The sequence below is a fragment of the Rhinoraja longicauda genome, chromosome 10 (genome assembly GCF_053455715.1).
Source record: "Rhinoraja longicauda isolate Sanriku21f chromosome 10, sRhiLon1.1, whole genome shotgun sequence".
NCBI lineage: Eukaryota > Metazoa > Chordata > Chondrichthyes > Rajiformes > Arhynchobatidae > Rhinoraja > Rhinoraja longicauda.
This window is the reverse complement of record NC_135962.1, coordinates 238,532-244,721: the sequence shown is the minus strand read 5'-3', so window position 1 is coordinate 244,721 and position 6,190 is coordinate 238,532.

The following is a 6,190-nucleotide window of genomic DNA, read 5'->3' as shown; positions in this document are numbered from 1 at the left end:
GGAATTTTTTGAGGACGTGACAAGTAAAATGGATGAAGGGGAGCCAGGGGATGTAGTGTATCTAGACTTTCAGAAAGCCTTTGATAAGGTCCTGCACAGGAGATTGGTGACTAAAATTAGACCACATGGTATTGGGGGTAGGGTATTGACATGGATAGAGAATTGGTTGGCAGACAGGAAGCAAAGTTAATAATGGTGTAGTTAATAATGAAGTAGATTTTCAAAGTCTACAGAGAAATTTGGGCCTTTTGGAAGGGTGGGCTGAAAGATGGCAGATGGAGTTTAATGCTGATAAGTGTGAGGTGCTGCATTTTGGTAGGACAAATCAAAATAGGACGTACAGGGTAAATGGTAGGGAATTGAGGAATGCAGTGGAACAGAGGGATCTGGGGTTCCCTGAAGGTGGAATCTCATGTGGATAGGGTGGTGAAGAAAGCGTTTGGTATGCTTGCCTTTATAAATCAGAGCATCGAATATAGAAGTTGGGACGTAATGTTAAAATTGTACAAGGCATTGGTGAGGCCGAATCTGGAATATGGTGTGCAGTTCTGGTCGCCAAATTATAGGAAGGATGTCAACAAAATAGAGAGAGTACAGAGGAGATTTACTAGAGTGTTGCCTGGGTTTCAGCACTTAGGCTACAGAGAGAGATTGAACAGGTTGGGTCTTTATTCTTTGGAGCGCAGAAGGTTAAGGGGGGACTTGATAGAGGTTTTTAAAATTTTAAGAGGGACGGATAGAGTTGACGTGGGTAGGCTTTTCCCTTTGAGAGGGGGGAAGATTCAAACAAGGGGACATAACTTCAGAATTAAGGGACAAAAGTTTAGGGGTAACATGAGGGGTAACTTTTTTACTCAGAGGGTGGTGGCTGTGTGGAATGAGATTCCGGTGGAAGTGGTGGAGGCAGGCTCGATTTTATTATTTAAGAGTAAATTAGATAGGTATATGGATAGGAGGGGATTGGAGGGTTATGGTCTGAGAGCAGATAGATGGGACTAGGTCGGAGAAAGTGTTCGGCATGGACTAGAAGGGCCAAACTGGCCTGTTTCCGTGCTGTAATTGTTATATGGTTATATGGTTAAAGTGTAGGAGTAAACGGGTCCTTTTCAGAATGGCAGGCAGTGGCGAGTGGAGTGCCGCAAGGCTCGGTGTTGGGACTGCAACTGTTTACCATATAAATGATTTGGAAGAGGGAATTAGAAGCAACACTAGCAAGTTTGCGGATGACACAAAGCTGGGTGGCAGTGTAAACTGTGAAGAGGATGTTAGGAGGTTGCAGGGTGACCTGGACAGGTTGAGTGAGTGGGCAGATGCGTGACAGATGCAGTATAACATAGATAAATGTGAGGTTATCCACTTTGGCGGCAAAAACAAGGAGGCAGATTATTATCTCAATGGAGTTAGGTTAGGTAAGGAGGAGGTGCAGCGAGACCTGGGTGTCCTTGTACACCAGTCACTGAAACAAGGAGGCAGTTTATTATCTCAATGGAGTTAGGTTAGGTAAGAGGGAGGTGCAGCGAGACCTGGGTGTCCTTGTACACCAGTCACTGAAAGTTGGCGTGCAGGTACAGCAGGCAGTGAAGAAAGCTAATGGAATGTTGGCCTTCATAACAAGAGGAATTCAGTATAGGAGTAAAGAGGTTCTTCTGCAGTTGTATAGGGCCCTGGTAAGACCACATCTGGAGTATTGTGTACAGATTTGGTATCCTGATTTGAGGAAGGACATTCTTGTAATTGAGGCAGTGCAACGTAGGTTCACGAGATTGATCCCTGGGATGGGGGGACTGACATATGAGGAATGATTCAAAAGACTAGGCTTGTGTTCACTGGAGTTTAGAAGGATGAGAGGGGATTTTAAAGAAACATATAAAATTATAAAGAGACTGGACAAGCTAGATGCAGCAAAAATATTCCCAATTTTGGGCGAGTCCAGAACCAGGGGCCACAGTCTTAGAATAAAGGGGAGGCCATTTAAAACTGAGGTGAGAAACAACTTTTTCACCCAGAGAGTTGTGAATTTGTGGAATTCTCTGCCACAGAGGGCAGTGGAGGACGATTCACTGGATGGATTTATGGATTTAAGAGTGTTTTAGATAGAGCTCTAGGGGCTAGTGGAATCAAGGGATACGGGGAGAAGGCAGGCACGGGTTATTGATCGGGGATGGTCAGCCATGATCACAATGAATGGCTCGAAGGGCCAAATGGCCTCCTCCTGCACCAATTTTCTATGTTTCTATGTTTCTATGTTTCTATGTTTCTATGATTACTACCTTAACAAAGCAGTAGAGTTGCTGCCTCACAGCGCCAGAGACCCGGGTTTGTTCCTGGCTACGGGTGCTGTCTGTATAGAGTTTGTACGTTCTTCCTGTGACTGCGTGGGTTTTCTCCCAGCACTCCTGTTTCCTCCCACACCCCAGAGACGTGCAGGTTTGTAGGTTAAATGGCTTTTGTAAATTGTAGAGTCATCGAGTGATACAGTGTGGAAACAGGCCCTTCGGCCCAACTCGCCCACACCGGCCAACAATGTCCCAGCTGCATTAGTCCCACTTGCCTGCGCTTGGTCCATATCCCTCCAAACCTGTCCTAAGTAGTGGGGGGGGGGGGGGGGGGGGGGGGGGGAGGGGTTAACAAATTGTGAATATGAAGATGAGGTTAAAGGGAATACAGGAGATATTGCAAAAGACTCTCGGAAGAATGGGAACAGAAGTTCTAGAGGGGAAAATAAATTAAGGGCAGGGCCAATTGTGACCGATGTGAGAGGGGAGGTAAATACAGAAGTTAAAGTGTTGTACTTAAATGCGCATAGTATAAAAAATAAAGTGGATGAGCTTGAGGCTCAGTTAGTCATGGGCAAGTATGATGTTGTAGGGATCACTGAGACATGGCTACAAGAGGACCAGGACTGGGAACTGAATATTCAGGGGTACACAACGTATAGAAAAGACAGACAGGTGGGCAGAGGGGGTGGGGTTGCTCTGATGGTAAGGAATGATATTCATTCCCTTGCAAGGGGTGACATAGAATCAGGAGATGTTGAATCAGTATGGATAGAAATGAGAAATTGTAAGGGTAAAAAGACCCTAATGGGAGTTATCTATATGCCCCCAAACAGTAGCCTCGACATAGGGTGCAAGTTAAATCAGGAGATAAAATTGGCGTGTCAAAAATGTAATGCTACGGTGGTTATGGGAGATTTCAACATGCAGGTAGACTGGGAAAATCAGGTTGGAAATGGACCCCAGGAAAGAGAGTTTGTAGAGTGCCTTCGAGATGGATTCTTAGAACAGCTTGTACTGAAGCCTACCAATGAGAAGGCAATTCTGGATTTAGTGTTGTGTAATGATCCTGATCTGATAAGGGGACTAGAGGTAAAAGAGCCATTAGGAGGCAGTGATCACAACATGATAAGTTTTACTCTGCAAATGGAAAGGCAGAAGAGAAAATCGGAAGTGTCAGTATTACAGTATAGCAAAGGGGATTACAGAGGCATGAGGCTGGAGCTGGCCAAAATTGACTGGAAGGAGGCCCTAGCAGGGAAGACGGTAGAACAGCAATGGCAGGTATTCCTGGGAATAATGCAGAGGTTGCAGGATCAATTTATTCCAAAGAGGCGGAAAGACTCTAAGGGGAGTAAGAGACACCTGTGGCTGACAAGGGAAGTCAGGGACAGCATAAAAATTAAGGAGAGGAAGTATAACATAGCAAAGAAGAGTGGGAAGACAGAGGATTGGGACTCTTTTAAAGAGCAACAAAAGTTAACTAAAAAGGCAATACGGGGAGAAAAGATGAGGTACGAGGGTAAACTAGCCAATAATATAAAGGAGGATAGCAAAAGTTTTTTTAGGTACGTGAAGAGGAAAAAAATAGTCAAGGCAAATGTGGGTCCCTTGAAGACAGAAGCAGGGGAATTTATTATGGGGAACAAAGAAATGGCAGACGAGTTAAACCGTTACTTTGGATCTGTCTTCACTGAGGAAGATACACACAATCTCCCAAATGTTCTAGGGGCCGGAGAACCTAGGGTGATGGAGGAACTGAAGGAAATCCACATTAGGCAGGAAATGGTTTTGGGTAGACTGATGGGACTGAAGGCTGATAAATCCCCAGGGCCTGATGGTCTGCATCCCAGGGTACTTAAGGAGGTGGCTCTAGAAATAGTGGAAGCATTGGAGATCATTTTTCAATGTTCTATAGATTCATGATCAGTTCCTGTGGATTGGAGGATAGCAAATGTTATCCCACTTTTTAAGAAAGGAGGGAGAGAGAAAATGGGTAATTATAGACCAGTTAGTCTGACATCAGTGGTGGGGAAGATGCTGGAGTCAATTATAAAAGACGAAATTGCTGAGCATTTGGATAGCAGTAACAGAATCATTCCGAGTCAGCATGGATTTACGAAGGGGAAATCATGCTTGACAAATCTACTGGAATTTTTTGAGGATGTAACTAGGAAAATTGACAGGGGAGAGTCAGTGGATGTGGTGTACCTCGACTTTCAGAAAGCCTTCGATAAGGTCCCACATAGGAGATTAGTGGGCAAAATTAGGGCACATGGTATTGGGGGTAGGGTACTGACATGGATAGAAAATTGGTTGACAGACAGAAAGCAAAGAGTGGGGATAAATGGGTCTCTTTAGGAATGGCAGGCAGTGACCAGTGGGGTACCGCAAGGTTCGGTGCTGGGACCCCAGCTATTTACGATATACATTAATGACTTAGACGAAGGGATTAAAAGTACCATTAGCAAATTTGCAGATGATACTAAGCTGGGGGGTAGTGTGAATTGTGAGGAAGATGCAATAAGGCTGCAGGGTGACTTGGACAGGTTGTGTGAGTGGGCGGATACATGGCAGATGCAGTTTAATGTAGATAAGTATGAGGTTATTCACTTTGGAAGTAAGAATAGAAAGGGAGATTATTATCTGAATGGTGTCAAGTTAGGAGGAGGGGGAGTTCAACGAGATCTGGGTGTCCTAGTGCATCAGTCAATGAAAGGAAGCATGCAGGTACAGCAGGCAGTGAAGAAAGCCAATGGAATGTTGGCCTTCATAACAAGAGGAGTTGAGTATAGGAGCAAAGAGGTCCTTCTACAGTTGTACCGGGCCCTGGTGAGACCGCACCTGGAGTACTGTGTGCAGTTTTGGTCTCCAAATTTGAGGAAGGATATTCTTGCTATGGAGGGCGTGCAGCGTAGGTTCACTAGGTTAATTCCCGGAATGGCGGGACTGTCGTATGTTGAAAGGCTGGAGCGATTGGGCTTGTATACACTGGAATTTAGAAGGATGAGGGGGGATCTTATTGAAACATATAAGACAATTAGGGGATTGGACACATTAGAGGCAGGAAACATGTTCCCAATGTTGGGGGAGTCCAGAACAAGGGGCCACAGTTTAAGAATAAGGGGTAGGCCATTTAGAACGGAGATGAGGAAGAACTTTTTCAGTCAGAGAATGGTGAAGGTGTGGAATTCTCTGCCTCAGAAGGCAGTGGAGGCCAGTTCGTTGGATGCTTTCAAGAGAGAGCTGGATAGAGCTCTTAAGGATAGCGGAGTGAGGGGGTATGGGGAGAAGGCAGGAACGGGGTACTGATTGATAGTGATCAGCATTGATCGCATTGAATGGCGGTGCTGGCTCGAAGGACTGAATGGGCTACTCCTGCACCTATTGTCTATTGTCTATCCATGTATCTGTCTAACTGTTTCTTAAACAATGTGATAGTTCCAGCCTCAACGACCTCCTCTGGCAGCTTGTTCCATTCACCCACCACCCTCTGTGTGAAAAAGTTACCCCTCAGATTCCTATTAAATCTTTTCCCCTTCACCTTGAACCTATGTCCTCTGGTCCTTGATTCCCCTACTGCAGGCAAGTGTCTCTGTACATCTACCCGATCTATTCCTCTCATGATTTTGTACATCTCTATAAGATCCCCCCTCATCCTCCTGTGCTCCATAGAATAGAGACCCAGCCTACTCAACCTCTCCCTATAGCTCACACCCTCTAGTCCTGGCAACATCCTCGTAAATCTTTTTTTTTTAGTTAAAACTTTTTGCTCAAGCATAATGTAATATTTTTGTTTGAATTAAATAGATATTGCTTTAACTAAACTATTGAGTACATTTTAGCAACGGTTTCATTTTATTCTAGGGACACGACAAAGATTTATTGCTGAGATTCGGAAGTACTTCAGGAGA